Source organism: Jaculus jaculus, chromosome 8, assembly GCF_020740685.1.
Source record: "Jaculus jaculus isolate mJacJac1 chromosome 8, mJacJac1.mat.Y.cur, whole genome shotgun sequence".
Lineage (NCBI taxonomy): Eukaryota > Metazoa > Chordata > Mammalia > Rodentia > Dipodidae > Jaculus > Jaculus jaculus.
In genome coordinates this window covers 120,712,396-120,731,032 of record NC_059109.1, presented here as the reverse complement: position 1 = coordinate 120,731,032, position 18,637 = coordinate 120,712,396, and positions in this window count along the sequence as shown.

The following is an 18,637-nucleotide window of genomic DNA, read 5'->3' as shown; positions in this document are numbered from 1 at the left end:
GACCGCATGTGCGTGTGCGTATACAGCTGCAGACAGCATGTGCGTGTGCATATACAGTCACAGACCGCATGTGTATGTGTGCGTATCCAGCCACAGACTGCATGTGCGTGTGCGTATCCAGCCGCAGACAGCATGTGCGTGTGCATATACAGTCACAGACCGCATGTGTGTGTGCGTATCCAGCCACAGACTGCATGTGCGTGTGCATATACAGCCACAGACCTCATGTGCGTGTGCGTATCCAGCCACAGACCTCATGTGTGTGTGTATATCCAGCCACAGACAGCATGTGCGTGTGCGTATACAGCCACAGAGCGCATGTGTGTGTGTGTTTACACAGCCACAGACCACATGTGCATGTGTGTATACAGCCATAAGCTGCATGTGCCTGTGTTTTTATAGTCACAGAAAAACAGTGCTCTGTGAAGACAGAAGGCTGGGGGCAGGATATGTAGGTTAGTGGTCATATTTCCCTTTCTGTTGTCCCTGGACACTGAGCGGGACATGGCTGGGCATACAGTCCACTCCTCGGTCGTCCAGAGTGGAGCATATCTGTGAGTTAATGAGCATGTGTGCATCAGCTCACACAACTCCGCTGTGCACTCAGCACCTGCCCGACTCTTAGCCTTTGTGCCCCACCTCACTTGTCTCAGGATAGTCCCCTGGGAACTCTGGGGCTGCCAGCGGTACTCACGGAGACTGAGAGACTTGCCCAAGTCCTCATGCTGAGTGATGGGTTCAAGATTCAAACCCATGTCTCTCTCATGCCCAGGCACCTCCTATTGGCTCCACACTCCAATGAATGCTTATCAGACCTCATGGTGTAGGGCTAGGAATGTGGCCAAATGTCCTGGGATGGGAACCAAGAAGTGATGAGAAATGGGATAGTGGTAGAAGTTCAGAAGAGGAGACAGCGTTTGAGGCAGCCATCACCCAAGATGCGTAGAGCCAACGGGAGAGGGGCTCAGAGGAAAAAGAAAATAAGGTCTTGGGAAGCACAGCTCTCAGAATAGCAACTGGGCTAGCCTGATATCCCGGGAGGATGGCTAGGACAGGAAGAGGAGGCCATGATGGTTTGCTAAGGCTTTGCGTGCCATGTGGAATTTGGTACTACTGTGTCCTGATGATATCTACTGCCCATGACACATTTGTTGGACCACATGGAGCCATCTCTGTCTTCCTGGGATGCTGGGGTTTGGATTCTGGGCTGTGGTGGGAGCTGAAGAGTGAGAATAGACAGCTGGAGTAATTTCACCCAAACCATGAGTGAGGAGCCCTACAAAGAATGGAACAGATGTGTGGAGGATGCCAAAGAGGCTTAAGATGGCTTAATGCAGCTGGATATAATACGATGAGTCAGATCATCCTATAACTTAGTGAGAAGAAACAAAACACAACAACACACATCCCACAAAAAGAATGGGAGGGGAAATGAACACCAAGGTATATGAGTCAGGTTGAACAGAAAGTGATACCATGACATAAAGGTTGTATCAGGCCAGGAATTGACCATGAGACTCCTAACAACTGACGGAAGAGGGGGAAAGAGCATCTGTTAGGTTCTATTTGTTTCTCAAGGCAAAGCAAACACACTGCTTGGGAGAGACATAAACATTTCCAGTTTGGGGGCAGGAGTGATTGTGTTGGTGGACTGTCAAGTATCTGGGCTAGGTATTGGTTAGAGAGGAGGTGAGGAGAAACAGCAGAGTCTATTCTGGGAGTCAGAAAACTGGTTTCAACCTCATGTGTGACCTTGGTAGGTGGCTTAACTTGCCTGAATCTTCCTTTCCTCTGTGGAAATGAAGGGACTCTTGCCTTCCGAGGCTATGAATATATCTCACAGGGGCCATAGAAGAACTGGGCACAGTAGCTGACCAGTAAGGCCAACATGCTTCCCTCCTGTCCTCCAAAATCTGTCTCCTTTTAATTAAGGTTTTTAATTAATCTTTTGCCCTCTCCTGCCTTGGGCCAGCTCCTCCTACTGCCCTTGGGGCCAGGGCATAGCCGGGTGCTGGCAGAGTGCCTGCTGAAATCAACAAGGCCCCAGATCCCCGCTGGGTTTGTGTCCGCAGCTGACCTGCTCTGAGGAGCCAGGATCCACCAGCTCACATAGGCCATGACTTCCCCTGCTCCTTGCCCTGGGCAGGGCTGAGAACTCTGCCCCTAGGTCCAGCCCAGCTCCAGCACGTGCTTTCTTGGTACCAACTATGCCACCCCCGTCAAATCCCAGGAGTAGATAAACAGTGTCTATGCAATGCACTTCCTGGCTGGAACACGTGTAGCTCAAAGGCATGGAGTTTTGCACCCTCCACTGGCTTTGTGGTCCGTAGGCCCTGCTCCACATCCTCTAGAGAGCTGGGGCTTCATGTGTATTGAGACCAATGAATGAATGGAATGAATGAATAACCTGATTGAACATTTAAATTGGTGAGTCCTGTGCTGTAAGAGAGGATCTTCATTTTATGGCTAAGGAAGCAGATTCTTTGATTTTCTCTCTCTCTCTTTTTTTTTTAACCTCTTTTATAGGATATTTTTTATTCATTCCAAAGGCTAAAATAAAACTTCTTTAAGGAGGTGAGTCACTCCAACTCTCCTCATCATTGTTACCCTACTTCTCCAAGGATTTTTTTTTTTTTTTCAGATTCCCTTCTACCTTGTATTTATCTGCTGGGTCAGGAGCATTCATTTACTATCACCATCTTATAAGTCTGAATTCCACTACTTGTATAATTTGTAGGTCCCAGTGCAAAATGCAAATGATCAGCTTCCTACTTAAATATTAATGAGGTTTTGGTAGGGTGATGCAAGCCTGTAATCCCAGCACTGAGCAAGAACTGAGTAAGGTCAAGGCCAGCCTGGGCTACATAGTGAGTTTGAAGCCAACCTGAGCGATATAGAAAGAATCTGTCTCAAAGAAAAAAAATCTTTCTTGGGCTGGAGGAGCGGCTTAGTGGTCAAGGCATTTGCCTATAAAGCCAAAGGACCCAGGTTTGGTTTCCCATGAGCCATGTTAGCCAGATGCACAAGGTGGCTCACAAATCTGGAGTTCCTTTGCAGTGGCTGGAGACCCTGACCTGCCCATGCTCTCTCCCTCACTCCCTCTTTCTCTGTCAAATAAATGAATAAATAAAAATAAAAATAAATTTAAAAATCCTGTCTTTTATTTATTTGAGAGAGGGAGAAGAGAGGGAGAGAATGGGCGCGCCAGGGCCTCCAGCCTCTGCAAATGAACTCCAGATGCATGCGCCCCCTTGTGCATCTGGTTAACGTGGGTCCTGGGGAATTGAGCCTTGAACCAGGGTCCTTAGGCTTCACAGGCAAGTGCTTAACTGCTAAGCCATCTCTCCAGCCCCAAAACCCATCTTTTTGTAAAATATTTTTATTTATTTATGAGAGGGCGGGGGAGGGAATGGGCACCCCAGCACCTCCTACCACTGCAAACAAACTTCAGATGCATGTGCCACCTTGTGGATCTCGCTTTATGTGGGTCCTGGGGAATTGAACCTGGGCCATCACTTTGCAAGCAAGTTCCTTTACCACTGAGCCATCTCCCCAACCCTTTCTTTTCTTTTTAAGTGAGAAATTCAAGATGCCAATAGCAGAACTTTAAATCTGGCACCACCTTCCTAGCTGCAGAGCAAACAGGGCAGTGAGGACATAGTGGGTCTGGCTTAACTGGGGGTTCCTCCTGCCTCCTACCTTATAGAGCCTTGTCCTTATTAGCATCTCATTTAAATATCAATGGAATGGTTGGATGCAAACAGGTGCATTAGTAGAAAATATGTAACCTCTCTGAGCTTTAGTTTTCTCGTCTGCAAAATGGGAATATTTTGCTTCCCAGGGTAGCAGTGAGGATCATCTGGGCTTAGGGCCACTGGATTGTGGGGCACATGTCCTGAAACTAGTGAGGTCCAGGTAGCCAGAGGACAGAGGTCGACCCTGCCTGGGGAAGAGTGAGGGTGACCTGATAAGGTGGGTGGACTCTGCTCCCTCCAGGGAGCCAGCAAGCCTCTGATGACGTGGGTCTGCTTGGCCAGAGCCCAGGGACTGGAGAGAAGCTATATGCCTTCTTGCTAAACTCATTTGTTAGGCACTGATCGGGGATCAGGCACACATTAATTTAGTACTTTTACAGACTTCATCTCTTTCACCTTCATCTGCAGATGGTGAGAGAAGGCAAGGGTCAAAGAATAAAGAAAAAAAAAGCAGGTTCAAGGTTAGTGTGTGTTCCCATGCATGCACACAGGGCTGCAGAAGAGGCTCAGTGTTTTAGTTTTAGATACCCCCGACTTTCTCTAAGGCCAGAACAATGTCTATCTATCCAGCAAGCCTGTGATGCACCTGGGGCTGGAGGTAGCATGGATTTCTGGCCAGCCTTGGGTCGGGGGGGGGGGGAGGGGGGGCTGGTATCAGGCATACCCAGGCCCTTAAAACAATGAGACAAACATTATCTTTTCTTTTTTTTTCTGTGATGCCATTCTTACACAAATATTTGGCTTGCCTTTATATTGTATGATCAGAGAAATAGTTTTTAAAAATTTTTAAATAATTTTTTGAGACAAGCCAAACAGACTGGCCTTTTAAAAAGTCATATATTCCTATATTTATTTATTTGAAAGAGAAAGAAAGAGGGAGAGAGGGAGGGAGGGAGAAAGAGAGAGAGAGAGAGAGAGAGAGAGAGAGAGAGAGAGAGAGAGAGAGAGAGAGAGAGAATGGGCATGCCAGGGCTTTCAGTGGCTGCAAATCAACTCCAGAACACATGCACCACCTTGTGCATCTGGCTTAAATGGGTACTAGGGAATCAAATCTGGATTCTTTGGCTTTGCAGGCAAGTGCTTTAACCACTAAGCCATCTCTCCAGTCCAGAAATAGTTTTTAAGCTTAAAAATGCACCAAGACCTAGGTCTACCTAAGTCTACTTTAAAACATTTTTAAGGAGTTGTGTAATGTAGGCAAAAAGGGGGCTTCAGGACTTTTAAAAAGTCTTTTCCCTGCTGTAAAACCATCATAAATGTACTCCCTACATAAAAACATAAATAACCCTACCATACAAGGTGTATTGACTACAGACACAAACATGCTGTGTATCACGGCACACACATACTTACACGCACATCTTTTCACAGATAAGAGGACACAAGCCAACTGCCTGCTTGGAACCCTGGGATCTGAATGTTTTCACACAGATCACACAGAGGCTTCACACTGCCCTGGGGTATTATGGCACTGACTTCCCATCCTATGCCTCGGAAATATTTGCATACTGAAACTTGGCAAGGTTTCTTTTCTTTTTTCTCCTCTCTCTCTCTCTTTTCTTCTAAATGCTCTGGATGTTGGCAGCTTGAAGCATGGCTTCTTTTTCTTCTTTCTGATAAGCTCCATAGCAGTAGTTTAGACTATAGTTTAGACTAGAATGTGTCACAAAAGAGACTTCAAGGAAAATAGTCTTGCTTGGGACAACTCAAGGTAGCCAGACTCCCAGGACCACAGGGGTCTGGATGCCGGCTTTGGCATTCAAGAGAAACCCGGAGAGGAAGATCTGGGCTGTGGGAAAGAGCCCAGCGCTAGTTGTTTTTACACTCTGGAATCACTCTCTTTCACACTGACTTCCCCTCCTCTGTCCACACATGCAAACTTTTACACATACACACACACGCACATGCTAGAATCCAGAGCCCCTAATATCTAGAGACCCATTCCTGCCACATGCCCTACCTACTGTTGTGAGTGTGAACCAGACCTCCAGGCTGTGAACTGGGCAGGTTGAAACACTACCCAGTATGTGCAGTTGTCACAGGAAGCTCATGCGTAGGCACGTGGGGTTCTCTGAGAACCTTCACAGATAAGGACATTTTGATGCCATGAAGATTGCTGGCCTGATGGCTATCAGCCTTTTCCAGCATCCAGAACCCCAGCAGGGGTCACTTCCTGATGCAATCTAATCACATCAGATTTCAAACTGACAAAGCCTTTTCACATCATGCTCTGGACTGGGAGCAGGATGATGGTCCAACAAAGATGTTCACGCCATAATCCCTGCAACCAGCGAAAATGTTTTCTTAGTTGCAAGCATGATTGGTTGATGCTTTTGAGATGAGGCATGTGTCATCACAATGGTTCCCATGGAGGAGAAACGTTCCCAGCTGTGGTCAGAGATGATGTGACTAGAGAAGCCAAATTTGGAAGTGTCACCCTGCTGCTGTCTTCGAGGGTTGAGAGAGGGGGTAGGAGCCACAGAGGAGACCTCCCAAGCTGGAAGAGGTAAGGAAAAGACTTCCCCCCTAGAACCCCCAGAATGAGAACTCAGCATGGGTGACATCTTGATTTTAGCCCAGTGAGATCCTCATGAATTTCCAACACTCATAGGCGTGTGACTAAAACTGTAACAGATTAGCGATTCGGGTCTCCACCGAACCATACATCTACTATAGGTCCCTTTAAAATCTTATCACACACATTTGCACAGTCATCCATTCACAGCGCCCTTCCCCGGTCATATCACACACATGTACACATTCATAGATCCACAGTGCCCTTCCCCAGTGATATCACACACATGTGCACATTCATCCATCCACAGTGCCCTTCCCCAGTCATATCACACACATGCACACATTCATCCATCCACAGCGCCCTCCCCCAGTCATATCACACACATGTACACATTCATCCATCCACATTGCCCTTCCCCAGTGATATCACACACATGTACACATTCATCCATCCACAGTGCCCTTTCCCAGTCATATCACACACATGCACACATTCATCCATCCACAGTGCCCTTCCCCAGTCATATCACACACATGTACACATTCATCCATCCACAGTGCCCTTCCCCAGTCATATCACACACATGTGCACATTCATCCATCCACAGTGCCCTTCCCCAGTCATATCACACACATGTGCACATTCATCCAGACCACAGCGCCCTTCCCCAGTCATATCACACACATGTACACAATCATCCATCCACAGTGCCCTTCCCCAGTCACATCACACACATGTGCACATTCATCCATCCACAGTGTCCTTCCCCAGTCATAACACACACATGTACACATTCATCCATCCACAGCTCCCTTCTCCAGTCATATCACACACATGTACACATTCATCCATCCACAGTGCCCTTCCCCAGTCACATCACACACATGTACACATTCATCCATCCACAGCGCCCCTCCCAGTCATATCACACACATGTGCACATTCATCCATCCACAGTGCCCTTCCCCAGTCATATCACACACATGTACACATTCATCCATCCACAGCTCCCTTCTCCAGTCATATCACACACATGTACACATTCATCCATCCACAGTGCCCTTCCTCAGTGATATCACACACATGTACACTTCATCCATCTACAGCGCCCTTCCCAGTCCTATCACACACATGTGCACATTCATCCATCCACAGTGCCCTTCCCCAGTCCTATCACACACATGTGCACATTCATCCATCCACAGTGCCCTTCCCCAGTGATATCACACACATGTACACATTCATCCATCCACAGTGCCCTTCCCCAGTCATATCACACACATGTACACATTCATCCATCCACAGCGCCCTTCCCCAGTCACATCACACACATGTACACATTCATCCATCCACAGTGCCCTTCCCCAGTGATATCACACACATGTACATATTCATCCATCCACAACACCCTTCCCCGGTCATATCACACACATGCACACATTCATCCATCCACAGTGCCCTTCCCCAGTGATATCACACACATGTACACATTCATCCATCCACAGTGCCCTCCCGAGACACATCACACACATGTACACATTCATCCATCCACAGTGCCCTTCCCCAGTGATATCACACACATGTACACATTCATCCATCCACAGTGCCCTCCCGAGACACATCACACACATGTACACATTCATCCATCCACAGTGCCCTTCCCCAGTGATATCACACACATGTACACATTCATCCATCCACAGTGCCCTTCCCCAGCCATATCACACACATGTGCACATTCATCCATCCACAGTGCCCTTCCCAGGCCATATCACACACATGTGCACATTCATCCATCCACAGTGCCCTTCCCCAGTCATATCACACACATGTGCACATTCATCCATCCACAGTGCTCTTCCTCAGTCATATCACACACATCTGCACATTCATCCATCCACAGTGCCCTTAACCAGTCATATCACACACATGTGCACATTCATCCATCCACAGTGCCCTTCCCCAGTGATATCACACACATGTACACATTCATCCATCCACAGCGCCCTTCCCCAGTCATATCACACACATGTACACATTCATCCATCCACAGTGCCCTTCCCCAGTGATATCACACACATGTGCACATTCATCCAGACCACAGCGCCCTTCCCAGTGATATCACACACATGTACACAATCATCCATCCACAGTGCCCTTCCCCAGTGATATCACACACATGTGCACATTCATCCATCCAAGATGCCCTTCCCCAGTGATATCACACACATGTGCACATTCATCCATCCACAGTGCCCTTCCCCAGTGATATCACACACATGTACACATTCATCCATCCACAGTGCCCTTCCCCAGTGATATCACACACATGTACATATTCATTCATCCACAGCGCCCTTCCACAGTCATATCACACACATGTACACATTCATCCATCCACAGTGCCCTTCCCCAGTCACATCACACACATGTACACATTCATCCATCCACAGCGCCCTTCCCCAGTCATATCACACACATGTACACAGTAATCCATCCATAGTACCCTTCCCCAGTCATATCACACACATGTACACATTCATCCATACACAGTGCCCTTCCCCAGTGATATCACACACATGTGCACATTCATCCATCCACAGTGCCCTTCCCCAGTGATATCACACACATGTGCACATTCATCCATCAACAGTGCCCTTACCCAGTCATATCACACACATGTGCACATTCATCCATCCACAGTGCCCTTCCCCAGTGATATCACACACATGTACACATTCATCCATCCACAGCGCCCTTCCCCAGTCATATCACACACATGTACACATTCATCCATCCACAGTGCCCTTCCACAGTGATATCACACACATGTGCACATTCATCCAGACCACAGCGCCCTTCCCCAGTCATATCACACACATGTACACAATCATCCATCCACAGTGCCCTTCCCCAGTCACATCACACACATGTGCACATTCATCCATCCACAGTGTCCTTCCCCAGTCATAACACACACATGTACACATTCATCCATCCACAGCGCCCTTCCCCAGTGATATCACACACATGTACACATTCATCCATCCACAGTGCTCTTCCTCAGTCATATCACACTCATGTACACATTCATCCATCCACAGTGCCCTTTCCCAATGATATCACACACATGTACACATTCATCCATCCACAGTGCCCTTCCCCAGTGATATCACACACATGTACACATTCATCCATCCACAGTGCCCTTCCCCAGTCACATCACACACATGTGCACATTCATCCATCCACAGTGTCCTTCCCCAGTCATATCACACACATGTACACATTCATCCATCCACAGTGCCCTTCCCCAGTCACATCACACACATGTACACATTCATCCATCCACAGCGCCCCTCCCAGTCATATCACACACATGTGCACATTCATCCATCCACAGTGCCCTTCCCCAGTCATATCACACACATGTACACATTCATCCATCCACAGCTCCCTTCTCCAGTCATATCACACACATGTACACATTCATCCATCCACAGTGCCCTTCCTCAGTGATATCACACACATGTACACTTCATCCATCTACAGCGCCCTTCCCAGTCCTATCACACACATGTGCACATTCATCCATCCACAGTGCCCTTCCCCAGTCCTATCACACACATGTGCACATTCATCCATCCACAGTGCCCTTCCCCAGTGATATCACACACATGTACACATTCATCCATCCACAGTGCCCTTCCCCAGTCCTATCACACACATGTGCACATTCATCCATCCACAGTGCCCTTCCCCAGTCATATCACACACATGTACACATTCATCCATCCACAGCGCCCTTCCCCAGGCATATCACACACATGTGCACATTCATCCATCCACAGGGGCCTTCCCCAGTCATATCACACACATGTACACATTCATCAATCCACAGTGCCCTTCCCCAGTCATATCACACACATGTGCACATTCATCCATCCACAGTGCCCTTCCCCAGTCATATCACACACATGTACACATTCATCCATCCACAGTGCCCTTCCCCAGTCATATCACACACATGTGCACATTCATCCATCCACAGTGCCCTTCCCAGTCATATCACACACATGTGCACATTCATCCATCCACAGTGCCCTTCCCCAGTCATATCACACACATGTACACATTCATCCATCCACAGTGCCCTTCCCAGTCATATCACACACATGTGCACATTCATCCATCCACAGTGCCCTTCCCCAGTCATATCACACACATGTACACATTCATCCATCCACAGTGCCCTTTCCCAGTGATATCACACACATGTACACATTCATCCATCCACAGTGCCCTTCCCCAGTGATATCACACACATGTGCACATTCATCAATCCACAGTGCCCTTCCCCAGTCATATCACACACATGTACACATTCATCCATCTACAGTGCCCTTCCCCAGTGATATCACACACATGTACACATTCATCAATCCACAGTGCCCTTCCCCAGTCATATCACACACATGTGCACATTCATCCATCCACAGCGCCCTTCCCCAGTCATATCACACACATGTACACATTCATCCATCCACAGCGCCCTTCCCCAGTCATATCACACACATGTACACATTCATCCATCCACAGTGCTCTTCCCCAGTCACATCACACACATGTACACATTCATCCATCCACAGTGCCCTTCCCCAGTCATATCACACACATGTACACATTCATCCATCCACAGTGCCCTTCCCCAGGCATATCACACACATGTACACATTCATCCATCCACAGTGCCCTTCCCCAGTCATATCACACACATGTACACATTCATCCATCCACAGTGCCCTTCCCCAGTGATATCATACACATGTACACATTCATCCATCCACAGCGCCCTTCCCTAGGCATATCACACACATGTGCACATTCATCCATCCACAGCGCCCTTCCCCAGTCATATCACACACATGTACACATTCATCCATCCACAGCGCCCTTCCAGTCATATCACACACATGTACACATTCATCCATCCACAGCGCCCTTCCAGTCATATCACACACATGTACACATTCATCCATCCACAGCGCCCTCCCCAGTCATATCACACACATGTACACATTCATCCATCCACAGCGCCCTTCCCCAGGCATATCACACACATGTGCACATTCATCCATCCACAGCGCCCTTCCCCAGTCATATCACACACATGTACACATTCATCCATCCACAGCGCCCTTCCAGTCATATCACACACATGTGCACATTCATCCATCCACAGCGCCCTTCCCCAGTCATATCACACACATGTACACATTCATCCATCCACAGTGCCCTTCCCCAGTCCTATCACACACATGTACACATTCATCCATCCACAGCGCCCTCCCCAGTCATATCACACACATGTACACATTCATCCATCCACAGTGCCCTTCCCCAGTCACATCACACACATGTGCACATTCATCCATCCACAGTGCCCTTCCCCAGTCATATCACGCACATGTGCACATTCATCCATCCACAGTGCCCTTCCCCAGTCATATCACACACATGTGCACATTCATCCATCCACAGCGCCCTTCCCAGTCATATCACACACATGTGCACATTCATCCATCCACAGTGCCCTTCCCCAGTCATATCACACACATGTGCACATTCATCCATCCACAGCGCCCTTCCCCAGTCATATCACACACATGTACACATTCATCCATCCACAGTGCCCTTCCCCAGTCATATCACACACATGTGCACATTCATCCATCCACAGTGCCCTTCCCCAGTGATATCACACACATGTGCACATTCATCCATCCACAGTGCCCTTCCCCAGTCATATCACACACATGTACACATTCATCCATCCACCGTGCCCTTCCCCAGTCATATCACACACATGTGCACATTCATCCATCCACAGTGCCCTTCCCCAGTCATATCACACACATGTGCACATTCATCCATCCACAGTGCCCTTCCCAGTCATATCACACACATGTACACATTCATCCATCCACAGTGCCCTTCCCCAGTGATATCACACACATGTACACATTCATCCATCCACAGTGCCCTTCCCCAGTCACATCACACACATGTGCACATTCATCCATCCACAGTGCCCTTCCCCAGTCATATCACGCACATGTGCACATTCATCCATCCACAGTGCCCTTCCCCAGTCATATCACACACATGTACACATTCATCCATCCACAGTGCCCTTCCCCAGTCATATCACACACATGTGCACATTCATCCATCCACAGTGCCCTTCCCCAGTCATATCACACACATGTACACATTCATCCATCCACAGTGCCCTTCCCCAGTCATATCACACACATGTGCACATTCATCCATCCACAGTGCCCTTCCCCAGTCATATCACACACATGTACACATTCATCCATCCACAGTGCCCTTCCCCAGGCATATCACACACATGTACACATTCATCCATCCACAGTGCCCTTCCCCAGTCATATCACACACATGTACACATTCATCCATCCACAGTGCCCTTCCCCAGTAATATCACACACATGTACACATTCATCCATCCACAGCGCCCTTCCCCAGTCATATCACACACATGTACACATTCATCCATCCACAGTGCCCTTCCCCAGTCATATCACACACATGTACACATTCATCCATCCACAGTGCCCTTCCCCAGTCATATCACACACATGTGCACATTCATCCATCCACAGTGCCCTTCCCCAGTCATATCACACACATGTACACATTCATCCATCCACAGTGCCCTTCCCCAGTGATATCACACACATGTACACATTCATCCATCCACAGTGCCCTTCCCCAGTCACATCACACACATGTGCACATTCATCCATCCACAGTGCCCTTCCCCAGTCATATCACGCACATGTGCACATTCATCCATCCACAGTGCCCTTCCCCAGTCATATCACACACATGTGCACATTCATCCATCCACAGCGCCCTTCCCATTCATATCACACACATGTGCACATTCATCCATCCACAGTGCCCTTCCCAGTCATATCACACACATGTGCACATTCATCCATCCACAGCGCCCTTCCCCAGTCATATCACACACATGTACACATTCATCCATCCACAGTGCCCTTCCCCAGTCATATCACACACATGTGCACATTCATCCATCCACAGTGCCCTTCCCCAGTCATATCACACACATGTGCACATTCATCCATCCACAGTGCCCTTCCCCATCATATCACACACATGTACACAATCATCCATCCACAGTGCCCTTCCCCAGTCATATCACACACATGTGCACATTCATCCATCCACAGTGCCCTTACCCAGTCATATCACACACATGTGCACATTCATCCATCCACAGTGCCCTTCCCCAGTCATATCACACACATGTGCACATTCATCCATCCACAGTGCCCTTCCCCAGTCATATCACACACATGTACACATTCATCCATCCACAGTGCCCTTCCCCATCATATCACACACATGCACACATTCATCCATCCACAGTGCCCTTCCCCAGTCATATCACACACATGTGCACATTCATCCATCCACAGTGCCCTTCCCCAGTCATATCACACACATGTGCACATTCATCCATCCACAGTGCCCTTCCCCAGTCATATCACACACATGTACACATTCATCCATCCACAGTGCCCTTCCCCAGTGATATCACACACATGTGCACATTCATCCATCCACAGTGCCCTTCCCAGTCATATCACACACATGTACACATTCATCCATTCACAGTGCCCTTCACCTGGCATATCACACACATGTGCACATTCTTCCATCCACAGTGCACTTCCCCAGTCATATCACACACATGTACACATTCATCTATCCACAGTGCCCTTCCCCATTAATATCACACACATGTACACATTCATCCATCCACAGCGCCCTTCCCCAGTCATATCACACACATGTACTCACACAGGTGAGCGCAGTGCAATTTCTGAGCAAACCAGGCATGGTCTTAAGGAATAATAATGATAATGGTATTGGCGCTTTTAATGTGAATGGCTTTTGCCTGTATACGTGTGGTGTCTGAATGCACGCATCCATTTTTGTATGCATGTGGGTGCATATCTATGTGCATGTGTTCCTGCATGTTTTAGTCAGAGGCTGATGGTGGTTGCCTACCTCAATGACTCTCCACCTTAGTTTTTGTGACAGACTCTCACTGAACTTTGTGCTCACCAATGTGGCTTCACAAATGAGCCTGCAAGCCCCAAGGATCCTCTTGCCCATGCGTCCCCAGCACTAGGTTTGTAGGGATGTGCCACTGTGCCCCAGCTTTATATGTGTGTCTGGGGGTCTAAACTCAAGTCTTCATGCTTGCATCTCAAGCACCTTACTGAGTGAGCCATCTCCCCAGCCCCAATGCCAGTGCATTAATGCTGATAGCGGACACCCCCCCCCCCCAGTGTGTGCATTCTGCTGCGTGTTTCATGTGTGTTACTTGACTCAGTCCTAATAACACTAGGAGGCAGGTTACTCTTCCTTTACCTATACTACCTTTATTTTATTAAATTTATGTATTTTTTAATTCATTTATTTTTATGTATTTAGTTAAAAAAGTTTATGTATTTTTTTGTTTATAGAGAGAGACAGAGACAGAGAGAACCGGCATGCAAGGCCTCAGCCAGTATAATCTCATTCCAGATGCTTTTGCCACCTAGTGGGCATGTGCGACCTTACGCTTGTCTCACTTTTGTGTGTCTGGCTTACATAGGATGTGGGGAGTTGAACATGGGTTCCTAGGCTTCTCAGGCAAGTGTTTTAGCCACTAAGCCATCTGTCCATCCTACCTTTACCAATTTTATACATGGGGAAACTAACACAGAAAGAAGTTCAATAGATTCCCCAGGGTCATACAGCTAAGAAGTGGAACCTAGGCTATGTGTGTCACATTTATTGATTTATACAGTTTGACACACACACACACACACACACGCACACACACACGCACACACACACTCCCTCTCAATCATACTTAAAATCACACTTCAGCCAATGTGAATAGTTCTCCTTCCCCCCCTCTCCCTTTCACTGCCTCTACCCTGCCCCCTCACTGGTTAAGGGGCTCAAAAAGACCTGGTGAGTGGAGTACAGTCCACAAACTGGCTTGGTAAGAATATTTCATTGTTGGGTCTTGTCAAAGCTTCCAATAATGAGTCCATCAAGTAAAAAAAAAAGTTCCTATGTTTTTCATCGAATTTTACATCTTCTTTTATGACACTTATCCACTTCAGCCAGATGATCGGCACAATGTGTAATTAAACACAGTGAGTCAACAAGTCAGGCTTGGCATAGGCCTTCAGACTCCTGGGCACAGAGAAGTGGAGTCATCCTGGCTTGGCATGTCCCTGGACTATAGCAGGGTCTTGCAGGTGGTACCACTTTGGAGGGCATCCTGCCTGCCACTTGGGTCCCAGTGGGTTGGCTGTTCAGGTTAGGGACTGCCAGGTACTCCTTATTTCCTGGGAATAGCCACCTCCTTACCTCGGAGGGAGGAGGGGTGACTGCCCTGGGCCAGAACCTGTTTTGCTGGTTTGGAGGCTGTTATTACCTGGTGCTCTGGGAAGGATGGAAGACCCAGGGAGGTTGAAGGAGAAAAGGGGGGCGGGGGAGGGGGCCAATTGGGATGAGGACGGACAGGGAGTGTGAGGGTAGAAGTGGGTGAGAACAGAGATGACCCCTCAGTGGGAAGGGGATCAGGAAGAGGAGAGGGTTGGGCCAGGCTTACTTTGCACTCACCCATCCCTCTGCTTCCCTCATTCCAATTCTTCCCCGCTCCCCCGAGGTAGGGTCTCACTGTAGCCCAAGCTGACCTGGAATTCACTATGCGGCCTCAGGGTGGCCTCGAACTCACTCACAGGGGTCCTCCGACTTCTCCCTCCCGAGTGCTGAGATTAAAGGTGTGCGCCACCATGCCCAGTTTGTCATTCCAATTCCTAAAAGAAGCTTCTAAGGAAGAATTCATCAAAGAAAATGCCCTCTGGGACCCTCCCCCCCCCCAGGAAGCCCACTGGTGCCACGTGCCTTGGAGGGAGAGGAGAGCAGGAACATGGAGCTCATTCCCTGGGCTTCCGAGAAATGGACCTCTACACACGGTAGGCTATCTGGGATCTCTTGCTGACTGTGGGCACACTTCTTCCTGAACCCCACCACTTGGAGGCTAATGACCCCAAATTGTGAGACCGAAGTCATTTTCTACTGTTACCCTCCATGGTCCAAGCCCACCAGCCTGCAATTGCTTTCTGAGTCATAGGGTTCTTTCTCCCACGCCCTCTGTCCTTCCCATGGCATCATATGATGGACAGCCCTATGCTGTGGGTGGGCTTGGGTTTGGGATCAGAAGAAACACTGCTCATTCAAGCCCACAGCCCAGGGGCTGTCAGAGCACATCTCCGAGCAGTCATGAGGGCGCCAGGCTTGAAGTCTTCGCCAGCAGTTTCCGCAGGCCTGGTAGTCCACAAATCTCAGACACGCAGAGCATATTTAGTGGTCCCAGCCTTTTTTGATTGAGGAAACCAATGCTCAGAGAGGGGACGATTGGCCCAAAGGTCCTAAGTTAGACCTAAGGGCAGTGGTGGGATTCACACCCAGGCCAATGTGACTCAAACCTCACCACCCATCTGCTAGAGCACTCTGCTCTTGGTGAGGTGTTCCAGGCTGACAGAAGATGAGCCCTGGTGGAAAGGCATGGCCACAGCATAGCCTGGCACCTTGTGAACACCTTAAATGTGGGCTTGTGTGAGCAGGCCTTGGGAATCTGGGCCTCCACTAAGAGGTAAGAGGGAGACGTTGCAGACTTTTCTCCACAAAGCAGCCAGAGCCAGAGGCAGGCCATTCTGGTGTTTGGAGCAGGGGGCTCCCTAGAAGGCTGGGCTCAAATCCTCGCAGAGCTGCTTGCTGCCGCCGCTGTGTGTGTGTGACCTGGAGCGAGTCTCTTGACCTCGGATGGCTCTTTCCTGGGCCGTAATAATATTTATGGCGCTGCTATGAGTAAGTGTATTGTTTAGCCCAAAGCCGCAAACACAGTAAGGGATGTAGGGCCCATACTCGGCACATTCAGAAAGCTCACTATAGGGTTAGTACAGAGGCTGCCAGGAAGCCCTACGAAGGAAAACTCTCATGCCAGGCCCAGCAGCTTTTGGGAGGCTGGGCTGGGCAGCGTTCCCCTCTCTCAGTGCCTACTGTTCTTGCCTGGAGCTCCTGAGCCTTAGGGGGGAGGGCGGAGTAAGAAGGAAAGAACAGTTCCAAAGGTCGTCTATGGGGTGGACTCTCCCAGGAAGCCGGTAGAGGCTGCTGGGCTGACCGTTCTAGGAGGAAGAGGAGGAGGAGGGCTGAGAGTGGCCACAACCTCTGTCCACCCAAAGGCTTGGGCAGGGCTGCATGTTTCTGCTGCTTCTCTGTGAACATGACCTTGGCTTGGATTGAGTCTCTAGGTAGCTGAGCCTTTTGTCCCTCTGCTCAACCTTTTGAAGAGGTGAAAGGGTCTCGAGAGAGAGTGCCATGTGGCCCGAGGAGTGACCTGCTGGAGGCCCTGGAGTAACCCCAGATCCATTAGGCAGCCTCCATGGGCCACCTCCCTTCCCCTGAGAGTGGCTTTGGTTATTTGGGAAGGTGACTGGTTGTCATCTTAGCAGCAAAGACACACCCCAGCTGTCTTCCCCAGCAAGCACACGGCACTGAGAATTGAGCCCAAGATACCCATAGAGGTCTATGGAAATGCTTTAATTTCTTTGAAACCAGAAATAAGAAACTAGAAGATAGGGGCTAGAGAGCTGGCTCAGCAGTTAAAGACACTTACTTGCAAAGCCTGTTGGCCTAGCTTCTATTCCACAGTACCCATGTAAAAACAGATGCACAAAGTGGCACATGTGTCTGCAATTCGTTTGTGATGGCAAGAGACCTTGGAGGGCCCATTGCCATTCTCTTTCTCTCTCTTTTTCTGCTTGCAGATAAATAATTTTTTATAAAGAAACTGGAAGAAACAAAGAAATTGTGTGCCAATGCCCATAAATTGGAATTTTAATGTTTCTATGGAGAAAGGGTCTCACAAATGCTAAAGTTCCAAGGGTCCATGAAAGCCATACACACAGCTCAGTATTTACATTCCTTTTCCCATGAGACCAGATCCCGAGAGACACAGAATTGGATTTGAACCCTGACTGTTGGGTGATCCTGGCTAAATGGTTCAATTCCTCTGAGCCCCAGTTTCCTCATCTGTAAGGTGAGTGAATGCAAGGGCTCTAGGAAGGGTGCCTCTGAGCGAATGAAAAGAATCCCACGAACCAACGGGACAGAGGCTCACGGTGAAGTAAAGATGTCAGCCTGGTGTTGACTCACTTCCCAGGCTCTCTTGAGC